The 13902-nt window shown below is 37.5% G+C and overlaps 1 protein-coding gene across 6 annotated transcripts in view; it reads right to left on the bottom strand.

The window, feature by feature from the left end:
- The window catches only part of CTNNA3 (catenin alpha 3), a 1675875-nt gene that overhangs the window by 1583196 nt on the left and 78777 nt on the right, over positions 1-13902 (bottom strand). The gene's annotated exons all lie outside the window — the stretch shown is intronic.

Here is a 13902-nt window from a genome sequence, read left to right on the forward strand (position 1 = left end):
ATGAATTTTATTCTCTTTCCAAAGCCAAATAATGAAAACCATATTGCAGGATTCAACGGCCAGCTTATCTAGCTTTTTTTACTACCTTCCTATGAAATCCTAAGGCAAGCACATAATTTTCCTGTGTCAATCTGCTTATACAAACACAAAGACTGTGGAGACACAATAAGGAAAAATGGATCAAAGTCTTTAGTCTCCAAAGAAAAGCACTCAATAAATGCAGAGTTCTTAGAAGGCAAAGCATTCTCACTGCAGTATTAATATTTTATATCTTCTTATGTGAAGATTTATCACATCAAAATCAAAGCTATCCCAATGAAACTTCCACAACAATTTCATAACTGTGAACATTCCTGTCTCAGTCCATCACGAACTTCCTGCTACCAGCCACACCAAGTTAGGTGTTCAACTATGCATAGCCAGATGGCATATTATCAATAGTGATTTCTCAATTCAAAATAAGTGATGACTGAAATTCATATTTACCAAACTCAGTAAATGCTATAAAGCTAAGAAGAAAGAAGAGGTCAAAAATATTGGGCAAAAAAAAAAAAAAGGAGCAATCAAAAATTTTGGAATGTAGGAAGGAAAGTGTGAAGGAAGAAAGTAAAATAAAGGCTGCTAATTCATTCTTTTGGATTATCAGGGCAAAATGTGAATATTTGGTAAGGAAGATAAAATAGCAAACCTCATGGAGAGTCTCTAGTGTCAAAAAGCAAAGAAAAGCAAGATGTAAATATTTATAAAGTACTAGGACACATAAAAATAAACATTCAAGAATAGAATCTACAAATTCAAAAATTCCTTAGTTGTTACAGATCCATCCACATTTAAGTATAATAGTTTCTAATTTTATAGGTTCTATAAATGACTTCCATAAGAGCCCTTATTTCAGGTTCTGCTTCTCAGGAATACAGACTATAGTCTTATAATCCCCTCTTGGAGATTTGTGATGCAACGTGCCAGTTTAAAAAGCACTGTCTGAGAAGTCTGGTAGTGAAAAACACATGCTTAATAACTATAACTGAGTTTTACAAATTTATTTAACTACTTTTTCTCACAGAAGAGTTATTATTATTTGTAAGAACACTCACTTTCCATTGGACACAGAGGTTGTACTAAACCATTACTCTCAAGCAATTTCAAAGATTCTTATAGAAATCAGACTAACATATATTAAATTACAGTAAAACAAAGAGAAACATCGATGTACAATGATCAATGATCAAATATTTCTTTAGAACATCATTAGGAAAGGCAGTCTCAACTCTGCTAAGAACTAATTGGGTGATCCGAAGCATGTCATCTTCTCTTTATAGACTTAAATTTTCTCAGCTACAGAATAGAGATAATGATAGCTCCTTCACAGGTATATGGTGAGGATTAACACCTGTGTCTACCACTGTGTTCAATGCTTAAGTGCATCATATCATTAATACACATAAATACTATCAAATACTACTGTGGTTATTGTCATAATTTATATTAGAGAGGTGCTATGGAGAGATAACCTCACAAACTTTAATTATGCAAGATGAGTCTTCCTAAAGCACAAATTTAATCCTGTTACTATTTGACTCAAAAATCTCCTCAGGATGTCCCGACATCCTTATCTCGCCATTCAGTGACTGATGGGGCATATTTCAAATCTAGTATTCTCACTCATATATTAAAGCATAAAAAGCTGATCTTGGCCGGCGCCGCGGCTCACTAGGCTAACCCTCCGCCTAGCAGCGCCGGCACACCAGGTTCTAGTCCCGGTCGGGACGCCAGATTCTGTCCCGGTTGCCCCTCTTCCAGGCCAGCCCTCTGCTGTGGCCAGGGAGTGCAGTGGAGGATGGCCCAGGTGCTTGGGCCCTGCACCCCGTGGGAGACCAGGAAAAGCACCTGGCTCCTGGCTCCTGCCATCGGATCAGCACGGTGTGCCGGCCGCAGCGCGCCGGCCGCGGCGGCCATTGGAGGGTGAACCAACGGCAAAGGAAGACCTTTCTCTCTGTCTCTCTCTCTCACTGTCCACTCTGCCTGTCAAAAAAAAAAAAAAAAGCTGATCTCAAAGAAAAAGAGAATAGAACAGTGAATACTAAAAGCTTGGAAAGACAGACAGAGGTATAGAGGGAGACTGAATAATGAGTATCCAAATAGATAGAAGAAATAAGCTATAATGTTCTAAGCAGAGTAGAGTACATTTCACAAAAATTTATTAATTTTTAAATTTTTACTTATTTTTATTTATTTGAAAGGTAGAAAGAAATGAGGGGGTGGAGGGAGAAAGGGAGAGAGAGAGATCTATCTATCTATCTATCTTCCATTTACTGAATCACTCCCCAAATGCCCACAACAGCCAGAGTTAGTCCATGCCAAATCCAGGAACCCAGAGTTCCAGCCAGGTCTCCCAGTGGCAGGGACCCAACAACTGCTATTTCCCAGGGTGTGCAGTAGCAGGAAGCTGGGTCAGAAATGAGCCAAGACTCAAACCGAAGCACTCTGGATATCCCAAGCATTGACAAAACCACTGTATCAAATGCCCACTAATGTTATATATTTTACAAAGAAGAGAAGAGTTCAAAGGCTCCAAACATAAAGAACTGGTAAGGAAATATAAATTATATGTTCTGAATTATTAGATTATACCCCATTAATGTATGCAATTATTTTTAAAAGATTATTTATTTGAATAACACAGAGAGAGAGAGAGAGAGAGAGAGAGAGAGAGAGATCTGTATTCCATCTGCTGTTTCACTCCCCAAATGGCCAAATAACTGAGGCTGGGCCAGGCAGAAGCCAGGAAATTTATCCAGGTCTACCATGTGGGTACAGAGGCCCAAGTACTTGGGCTGTGTTCTGCTTTCCCAGGCACATTAGCAGGGAGCTGCATGGGAAGTACAGCAACCAGGACATAAACTGGCACCCAAATGGGATGCCAGCATTGCAGACAGCAGTTTTACCTGCTACACCACAATGAAGGCCACATGTACAATTATTGAGTGTCAATTAAAAACTGAAAATAAAATTTAAAAAAAAAGAAAACAAAATGAAAAAGTAACAAGGAAATAAAATGAAGATGTGGAGAGGCAGTAGGAGAATTTAGTGTATAATATCCAAAAAGAGAATAGAGGAAGGTTTCAAGGTAAGTAAATAAATGCAAAATACAGCACAGGAGTTGAAGACAGTTAATAGCATGCACAAGTAGTTGGATTAAACAATAAAAGAGCAAAGCAGTGAAATAAATGAGATAAAATAAGATTATGAGTTTGAGAGTACACTACGAGAAAATGGAATTTCAATTAAACACTTGCCAGTCATCAGGTAGAGGCAAGCTACTATCTATGAGGACAGAATTGGCAACACCCAAGAGATAGAAACAATAGTTGCAGAAAAAGTTTCTCAAGAAATGAGAAGAGAAGAACTAGGACCCAGGTAATGTTTAGAAAGATTAATTTTAAAGGAGGCCCAATGTTGTGGTACAGTAGGTTGAGCTACCACCTACAATTGCCAGCATCCAATATGAGTGCCAGTTCAAATCCAGGCTATTCACTTCCCATAAAGCTCTTTGCTAATTCTCCTGAGAAAGCAGTGAAAGATGGCCTGGTACTTAGGTCCCTGCCACCTATGTGGGAGACCTGGCAGGAGTTCCTGGCTCCTGGCTTCAACCTAGCCCAGACCCAACCATTGCAGCCATTTGGAGAGTGAACCAGCAAGTGGAAGACCTCTGTCTCTCCCCCTCTCTGTAACACTGCCTTTCAAATAAATATTTTTGTGGGGAAAAAAGGAATGAAAAGCACTACCATTTCCTCTGAAACTGAAGAAATAAATGAGAAAAAATAGAAAGGGATAGAAATTCTTGAGATTTCTATTGAACTTACCCTGAGAAATTGCTAAGAGCTTAAAGCACTCTAACTCTTAGAACGTGCACCACAACAATAATATTCAGACCCATCCTGTGTAAGCATAAACTCAATCACTCATCAGGATTATATTTACAGGATTATATTTACCTCTGCACACATTTATGAAATGGCTACAGAGTGGTATCATCTCTCTAGCCCTCAAGGAGAGCAAAACCATGACTAATACATGAATCACACCTTTAATTTCAGACTCCTTACCAGCTGAGATTTCAGGCCACATTTTAGTTTCTAAGACTCATCACTTACAAATCAATCTGTTAACATGCATTAAATCTTTGCTCCTGGCTTTGAATTATACATCAAAGTAAATGGTAGATGGCATACAGAATTTCTCACACTTTCAAAATTGGCATTACTGTTATTTTTCAAGCAAACCTGTCTATAAGTCATAGGTCTAGCATATCAAGTTACTAAAATTGTAATGGCTGCACACACACACACATTAAGTTCTTCCCAATCGCCCACATATGTCACAATGGTCAATGCTGAAAATTTCCCTGAGAAAATCAAATGCAGTAAAGAAAATCCTGCTGAAGGATATGAACAGACATTTTTCAAAGGCTGGAATTCAAATAAATGGCCAACAGACACTTGAAAAAATGCTCAAGATGACTAGTCATCAGGGAAATACAAATTAAAAAAACAAAGAGGTTTTACCTCACCTTAGTTAGAATAGCTATCATCCAAAAATGAAGAAACAGTAAATGCTGGTGAGGCTGCAGAAAAAAAGGTACCCTAATCCACTGTTGGTGGGAATGTAAACTCAGACAACCATTATGGAAGACAGTATGGAGATTCCTCAGAAATCTGAAAATAGACTACCTACCATATGACCCAGCGATCCCACTCCTGGGAACTGACCCAAATGCAATGAAATCAGCATATGAAAGAGTTATCTGTACTTCCCTGTTAATTGCAGCTCAATTCACAATAGCTAAGATACAGAATCAACCCAGATGCCCATCAACTGATGACTGGATAAAGAAAATGTGGTATATCTGCTCAGACATATAAAATGTTGAAATCCATCTTTTGCAACAAAATGGATGCAACTGGAGACCATATGCTTAGTATAATAACCTATTCCCAAAAAGACAAATATCATGTTTTCCCTGATTCATGGTAATTAATATACAAAGCCCCCAAAATGTAATATATATGAACAAAACTGACATTTTGAGATTTGATTATTGTTTATTGCCTTTGTCTAGACTCTTGAGGAACAGAGTTTTTCTTCTTACTACTTGTTGAATTATTTATTTGGTGGAGGGTTTAGCTTGTCATTATAAAATAAACAATGTAGGTCATTGTAAAAATTAAAAGAAAAAATAAGGAAGGACAAGGAAGGGTGGGAATGTGGGCGGGAAGGAGAATAGGGTGGGAAATATTATGCTCTTAAATTTGTATATATTCAATACCTGAAATTTGTTCACCTTATATAAATGAAAAATTTCAAATTAAAGAAAGAAAAGCCTGCTCTAGATTTTTCAACTGAACACTAAGGAATACCATGTTGAATGTTTTCCAACAATTAGTAGTTTACAAGCAATGCAGCTAATTAGCTCATCAGTCTTCAATGGAAGTGTTTCCATAAACAATCTGCCAGCTACAGGACACTGTGAACACATGTTAAAATGTTTCAGAACAAGAGTTCATTTTCCTTCAAATGAAAAATGAACTGCATCTCCTGAAGCACAGTGTACTTAGTTGAAAAGACGTTTGTATTGTATTAATACTTATCTAGGAACACTCTTGGGATATAATAACAGTCAAATGCACACATCAACATAGCAATAGAAGGCAATAATGAGGGCAGCAGCTGTTGCCTTTGAAACCATATATAGGCTGTGAGTAACTGACAGTAAATACCAAGCATTTTATCTAAGTACTAACTACAATGTTTTTGAGCAGAGTGGATGAAGCTGACCCACTACTTATGGCAGGCTAATTAAAATGAAACTGCTATTTTTTATAAATAGATACTTAATACAGCTGAGTTTCATAAGTTCTTAAAATACAGGTTACCCAAAGACATTAGTTTAAAAAAAAAATCTCTAGTTCCCTAGATTATACACAATTTATTTCTTGTACCCAAAAAAGTGCATTGAATAATTGGAGAGGCAATAGGTTAAATTTTAAAGGTTCAATATTCAATAATAGAAATTCTATAATAATATTCACTGCTTAAGCAAGCACCCAAGTATACTGACAGTAAGATTAATAATACTTCCAAGATACCATTTTCTAGGAATAATCATTCAAGAAGTAATCATTTTCTCTGACTAGTATAAATGAACATAGGTCTTGATTCCCAATTTGTCATGAGCGAAAGAAGACTCTAAACCTAGGGTTTTGCAAATCAGAGAGAGAAAAAACTACAGAAATATAGAAAGAGTGATATATAGAAAATATTCGCAGTTACATGCAGTGTTATGTACAGGAAGAACATGTGTGCTTTTAACACAAAGCTTTACTTCTCATCAGGGAAAAAGATAGTCGACAAATCACCTACCCTGCCAGAAATACTCATGAGCTGCACAAACTAAAGCAAGTTGTCAGCTGCCATAGGCCTAAGCTTTACAAACACATTGTTGGGAGGCATTAGTCTAGATAGGATAGCAATTTTGTTTTTAGTATAAAATACCACAACTCCTTATCTGGGAAGGAGAGCTATAGTTAGAGGGTCCCTGATGGATTGAAAAGCTCATTAATCTTCCTAGTCTTCCAACTGGCTCTGGATGGCCATTGTGGAGGCCCACAGATAAAAATAGATAGAAAGTATTTTAGCAGTGGCAGGCTTCCAACAATTTGCAAGTCTTCTCCCACCTGATTTACACAAAAATGTTGTAATATCTGTTATTACAATATTACAATAGCTGGTTCTGGTATGAAGAACTGCCAAGACTACTGACATTAGATTGTACATTCCAGCTCCAGGTATTACACACCAAAGAACACAGTGGTTTAATTAGTGATGTGCTCCACCTTTGTAGGCATTCTGGCTTGTCTGAAAAGCATATAGGAGTTGAACATTAATCTTTTCCTGAATATTCTTTAAACCTCAAATTAATTATCTCCTTACACATTAAACAATCTGTGCTTTCATATTTATTTTTATTAGGAGTCCAAAACGTGCTATTATTAATAATTTCATGAGATCATTTTATACTTACATTATTTAAATGTTCCAAGGAGAACCTATATTCCTTAATAATTAAAAGCAAGTCTCCTTACTTGTTTACTGCCTGTCTTCTCACTAAAATATTAGCTCAGTAAGAATATGCCTTGTCTGTCAAGTTCTCTTCTATGAGCTCAACACATAGAACAGACTGGTCCACAAAAAGATTTCAGTAAGTATTTAATTTTTTTAAAACAAAAATGAGATTGGATTAAGATGGCAGAATAGAGAGGGAGCTTACTGCTATAGTCTAGGAGAAGATACTTTTTAAAAAGTGGAGAGAGTGCAGTCTCAGAGAATAATTAAGGAGAAAATGGCAAAGGAAATTCCACACAAATTAGAAGGACACTGTGGACCTATGTGGAGGGTGGGGACATGCAGAACTCAGGACCCAAGCAGCCAAGAACCTCAGCACCAGCTCTGGAGTGAGATGAGACCAATCTGCAGTAGCCCAAGCCACTGGAGATAAAGCTGTGGGAAGAGCTTAGAAGGTCCAGCTTGGAGCCCTGTAGGGGACAGTGTACCTGCCAAACTAGAGGAGAAAAAAAGGGGAGGTTTGTTTCTCTCTCATGGACCACCCTGCAACCAGCATCCTTTAACAAGCCGATAGACAGTGGGCGCCATTTTGGACATACATAATGGTTGCACCAGCTCTTGTCCATGCACCCAGCAACCAGCCAAATGGAGACACGTGAGTCTGGTGGGGAAAACTGACAAGGGGCTGGGTGACTGTGGGAGCCTTGTGTGCCAGGACTATGAAAACATTGCAGCTGTGTGCCCATCAACTGAAGACTGAATAAAAAATTATGGGATATGTACACCATGGAATAACACACAGCAGTAAAAAAAAAAAAAAAATCTGGTTAATTGCAACAAAATGGATGAAACTGGAAAACATCATACTTAGTGAAATAAGCCAATCCCAAAGGAACAAATACCATATGTTCTCCCTGACCTGTGATAACTAATAGAGCACCTAAAAGGCAGTCTGTAGGACTGAAATTGACACTATGAGAAGCAATGATAGGCCTTGTCTTGACTGTTGAGGAACAGTTTTTTTTTTTTTCTTTTCATACTATTTGTTGAACTCTTAACAGAATTAATCATATGTGTATAAATTTCATTGAAAATAAATCTTGGGGCCAGTGCTGTGGCATAGTGGGTTAAGCTTCTGTCTGCAGAGCCAGCATCCCATATGTACCACAGTTTGGGTCTCAATTGCTCCTCCTCCCATCCAGCTCTCTGATGTGGCCTGAGAAAGCAGTGGAGGATAGCCCAAGTGCTTGCTCCTTGCACCCACATGGGAGACCACGGGAGGTTGCTGGCTCCTGGCTTTGGATCAGATTAGCTCTGGTTGTGGCCATTTGGAGAGTGAACCAGTGGGTGGGGGACCTTCCTCTCTATATCTCCCTCTCTGTGTCTATAAATCTACCTCTCAAATAAATAATAAAATCTTGAAAGAAAGAAAGAGAGTGAAAGAAAGAAAGGAATAAATAAAAGAAAGGCAGGAAGGCAGGAAGGCAGAAAGGCAGGAAGGCAGGAAGGCAGGAAGGCAGGAAGGAAGGAAGGAAGGAAGGAAGGAAGGAAGGAAGGAAGGAAGAAAAGGAAGGAAGGAAGGAAATCTTAGTAAAAAATAAGAGTGGGATTAAGAGAGGGAGGAGGAAGGGGAGTGGGAGTGTGGATGGGAGGGTGGGCACAGTGGGAAGGATCATCATGTTCCTAAAGTTGGAATTATGAAATGTATGAAGTTTGGAACTGTAAATCTGTATAGTTATACATATATTCCTATGGACTTACTTCTAAGGGTACAGTTTAAAAACTTGCCATGGGACTCCAAATATCCTTAAGTTGGGTGGTAAAAATAGCATTTTAAGTGTTAAAGTGATCAAATGAATAGGACTAAGTGCTAGTGATCATACAGATAGGATTAAGTGTTTGGTAATAATAATAGAATTAAAAAGCAGTGAATGCTCCAACATGGGAAGCAGTTCATACAGACTCATAGAATGACAATCGCTTTAAGTAGCACTCTGACCTCAGAATCAGCCCTTATCCTGGTCTAGCTGAAAAGCCCCTGAGAGGGGCCAGCGCCATGGCTCACTTGGTTAATCCTTCACCTGTGGCACCAGCATCCTATGTGGGCACCGGGTTCTGGTCCTGGTTGCTCCTCTTCCAATCCAGCTCCCTGCTGTGGCCCAGGAGGGCAGTGGAGGATGGCACAGGTTCTTGGGCCCCTGCACCCACATGGGAGACTGGGAGGAGGCACCTGGCTCCTGGCTTCAGATCAGTGCAGCACTCTGGGGAGTGAATCAATGGAAGGAAGACCTTTCTCTCTATCTCTCTCTCACACTATCTATAACTCTACCTGTCAAATAAATTTTAAAAAAAAGCCCATGAGAGCATTTCAGGCCTGGAAAGCCAAGACACTGAAGCAAAAAGGGTCCTACATGAAGAATCTCTGTGAGTGAGACCCCAGTGGAAAGCAGTGATCATCAAAAAAGGATGTTACCTTCCTCTGAAAAGAGGAGAGAACTTCTACTTTGCCTATGGCCTTGTCTAAATACTGATGGAATTAGCAGATTCAAAGGCTTCCATAGCCTAGGCAGCTCATTTCAAGAGCCTCAGATGATCACTGATGTCATATATAACAGTATTAATTGTTAAATTAACAACAGGAGTCACTATGCACTAACTTCCCATGTAGAACCTCTGTCCTCAAAAAATTGCATTATAAGAGTTTATAGTAAAACTTGTTCTCAAAGATTTACTTCGTTTTAGTGTATTAAGTGGGGGATATTCTTATGTCTCATAAGTTATAGTTATGTCTAAGTGCTCGTAAAAGATGCATCATTCCTGTTTTCTTCTTTAAAGTTAATTAAAACCTCAAAAAAAAGAAATGCTTAAAAAAAGAAGTGAAATCAATTTAAAGATGCAATGACTTTGAACAGCCCTTGTCTCAACAGTTGAACAGTTTTTTTTTTCATATAATTTGTTGAGCTCTTTACTTAGCATAGAGTCAATCTTCTGTGTTTAAAGCTAATTGAAAATAGATCTTAGTAAAAAATAAGGAATATTTTAGGAATATTCTAGGAATAGGAGAGAAAGGAGCAAGAGGGGTGGGAAGGCAGGTACAGTGGAAAAAATCACTATGTTCCTATAATTCTACTTCTCAAATACATGAAGTTTGTATTCCTTAAACAAAAGGTTTCTTTGAGAAAAAAATAAAATAAAAACACAAACTTAAGTGTCCAGGAAAAGACAAACTAAGCACTTACCACTTATTTCTAGCAACTATATACATATTTATCTGTACTCATATGGGAGAGATTCATCTTCTCCCCCCACTTAACAAAGGAAATAAAAGAACTTAAGAAACACACTATTTAGGGGCTGGCACTGTGGCATAATGGGCTAAGCCTCCGCCTGAGGCACCAGCATCCGCACCAGTTCTAGTCCTGGTTGCTCCTCTTCAGATCCAGCTCTCTGCTATGGCCTGGTAAAGCAATAGAAGATGGCCCAAGTGCTTGGGCCTCTGCACCTGCATGAGAGACTCAGAACAAGCTCCTGGCTTCAGATCAGCCCAGCTCCAGCCTTTGTGGCCATCTGGGGAGTGAACCAGCGAATGAAAGACCTTTCTCTGTCTCTGCCTCTCTCTGTCTGTAACTCTCTAAAATAAATAAAATAAAATCTTCAAAAAAAAACACATTACTTTATTTTTCCTTTAAATGTTCTTTCTCAGCTCTTTGAGTATTCCACTTTAATGCTGTTTGTCGGACACTTACAGCTCTTTACCTATTTCCCCCCGTAGACTCTGAGTATCTAGGGTAGATCTTTGATCTTTTTTATTTTTATATTCCCAGGGACCATTATAGTACCAAATACACATACCAAATATTTAGCCAAAATAAACAAACAGTAAATACTCAAAAAGTGTTCACCACTGAATAGGGAAAGGGCATAGGAAAAGAGTCTACATATGTTTTCTTTTATAATCTTCATCTCTCCCCATTCATATGCAATAATATACTGGCTAATCAATTCCTTTCTTTCTCTTATAGTAAAGCCATACTTTATTTGAGATTAGAACAAACACTAGGGAAGATTTATTTAATATTCTATTAATTTTTCCTATTTCTTTTCTTTTCATCAAAGCACTAAAGAAAGCACAAGAAAATGCCTTTTATTAGTTTCAATTCAAATCTATAATTCCATCTAAAAATGTTAATAGCTTAAGTCAAAAGCTAAAACCTGAATAGCAGTGAGCCTGGCCCTCTGTAGGAATCTCATAGTCTACTAAACCACATTTAAAATAAATTTCAATCAAGTTTCCTTTGCACCTCTACATCTCTACATTGACTTAAAAGTACTCGTAAATTTAACCCTCTACTAAGTAAAGAATTCAAGAAATAATAACCAAAAAAAAGACCTCTGTTCCTCAGAAATAGAGACAAGGGCTGTAAACAATAATCAAACCTCGAAATGTCAGTTTCCCTCATATACATTAGACTTTTTGTATACTATTAGTTACCGCAGATCAGGGAAAACATAGGATATTTGTCTTTTGGGGACTGGTGTGTTTCAAATAAACTGAAAGTATGTCACTGGAAAACTTAAAAGGAAAAATAAGAAAAAGAGGAGGAGGGAGGGAGGGTAGGAAGTATCACTAATGCTCCTAAAACTGCATATATGAAATAGATGGAATGTGTTCACTTTACATAAAGAAAATTTTTTAATAAATTTATTTTTTTAAAAAAAGAACAAATGGGAACTTAAGAACCAACAGGTACAGTTGGATGAATTAAAAGACTAGAGAGGGCAGAAAAAGTTGTCATGAATTTGAAGATCAGTACAAAGATTTTGTTAATTTTATTTTTGTTCAATTTAAGTTAAATGTTTTAAAGTACCATTTAACATATCATAATAGGTGTGGCTATTTAGCCAGCAGTTAAGATGCCTACATTCCACATTGGAGTACCTAGGTTCAACACTCAGGAGCTCCAGCCCTGACTCCACCTTCTTGCTAATATAGACCCTAGGAGGCTGCAGTAATGACTCAAGTAATTGCATTCCTGCCACCCATGTGCATGACCTGATTGAGGTTCTGTCTCCTTTTCAGCCCAGCCCAGTCCTATCCTTTGCAGGCATTTGGGGAGAAAACCAGCAAGGAGGAATTTGTTCTGTGTGCACATGTGTATCCTCTTTCTCTCTCCCCTGTTTCTGACTCTTAGATACACACATACATATCATTAGATATTAAATATGTAGGAACAATTTTAAATGTTACGGTTCCTTTTTTTTTCCGTTATGCAAATTCAGTTGACCCGCCACCACAATGACGCAAATGGATGTTTAATTGTTCCAGTATCATTTATTGAAAGAACTATTCTTTTTTTTTAATTACTCAGGTATCTGTTGAAAATCAATTGATCAGATATATGTGGATCTACTTCAGGGCGCTCTTCTAGTCCATTGATTATATATCTATCTTTATACCAATACTACGCAGTCTTAAGTACTATATCTCATACTGAGTATTGAAATAAAAATTATTTTAATATGGCTGTTTTATGTGCCTTGTGTTTCCTTAGAAACTTCAGGATTAACTTACCAGCTTTTAGAAAAAAAACCTGCTGGGATAAGATTGAGTCTATCTATTTAAATAACATTTTAATAGTAATGATATTTCTGATTCAAAACATCGTACATATTTTTATACATCTTGCATATAACGAATCACAATCTTCAATTCAAAACATTCATAAAAATTAATTTCCAGGTTGATTTTAAAGGTAAAATAAGGCCTCTAGATGATGATGTAAGAGAATACCTTCTTGACTTTGTACTATGTTTTATTTATTTATTTGAAACTCAGAGTTACACAGAGAGAGGAGAGGGAGAGAAAGAGAGAGGTCTTCCATCCACTGGTTCACTCCCATTTTGGTCGCAACGGCCCGGAGCTGCACCTATCCAAAGCCAGGAGCCAGGAGCTTCTTCTAAGTCTCCCACACCCGTGCAGGGACCCAAGGACTTGGGGCATCTTTTACCGCTTTCCCTGCCTATAGCAGAGAGCTGGATCAGAAGTGGAACAGCCGGGAAGCTGGAACTGGCGCCCAGATGGGATGCCAGCACTGCAGGCAGCGGCTTTACCCGTTATGCCACAGTGCCAGCCCCTGTGCTATATTTCTTAACACAACATAAAAGTCTATACTCAGATTTTAAATTTTTTTTAATTTTTTAAATCTGTACTTAGATTTAAAATTTTTAAATTTAAATGATAAACTAGAATTTATTAAAATTAAGAACTTCTATCAAGAATATAAAGGATTAAGATAGTTATAATCCCTACAACTAAAAAATATTCATATCTAGAACATGTAAGATGTTATCAAAGAAATACAAATTAGAACTACAATAGACTACAGCTACATACACTTGGATTAAAAACATTGACTCTTCGTTACTAATGCCAAGTGAGAAAAATATGGAACTAGAACTCATGTGCTACTAGCGAAAGTAACAACTAGAAAATCAATTTTGGAAAATGGGTAATATCTACTAAAGCTGAGCATATGTACAGCTTATGGAAGTCCATTCCTATATATAAACCCTAAAGGAATGTCTCCGTTAATACATCAAAGTACTACACAAATATGTCAATAGCACCAGTGCTCATCAAGACCTAAAATTGGAAACAATTCAAATGTCCATCAGTAATAGAAATAAACAGATTATGCTTCATTCATCATTGAAAATAAATGAACTACCATATGGTGAAGGAGCAAAGGAACACAGACCCAAAAGATAACATGCCATACC

The sequence above is a fragment of the Oryctolagus cuniculus genome, chromosome 15, assembly GCF_964237555.1.
Source record: "Oryctolagus cuniculus chromosome 15, mOryCun1.1, whole genome shotgun sequence".
NCBI classification, from domain to species: domain Eukaryota; kingdom Metazoa; phylum Chordata; class Mammalia; order Lagomorpha; family Leporidae; genus Oryctolagus; species Oryctolagus cuniculus.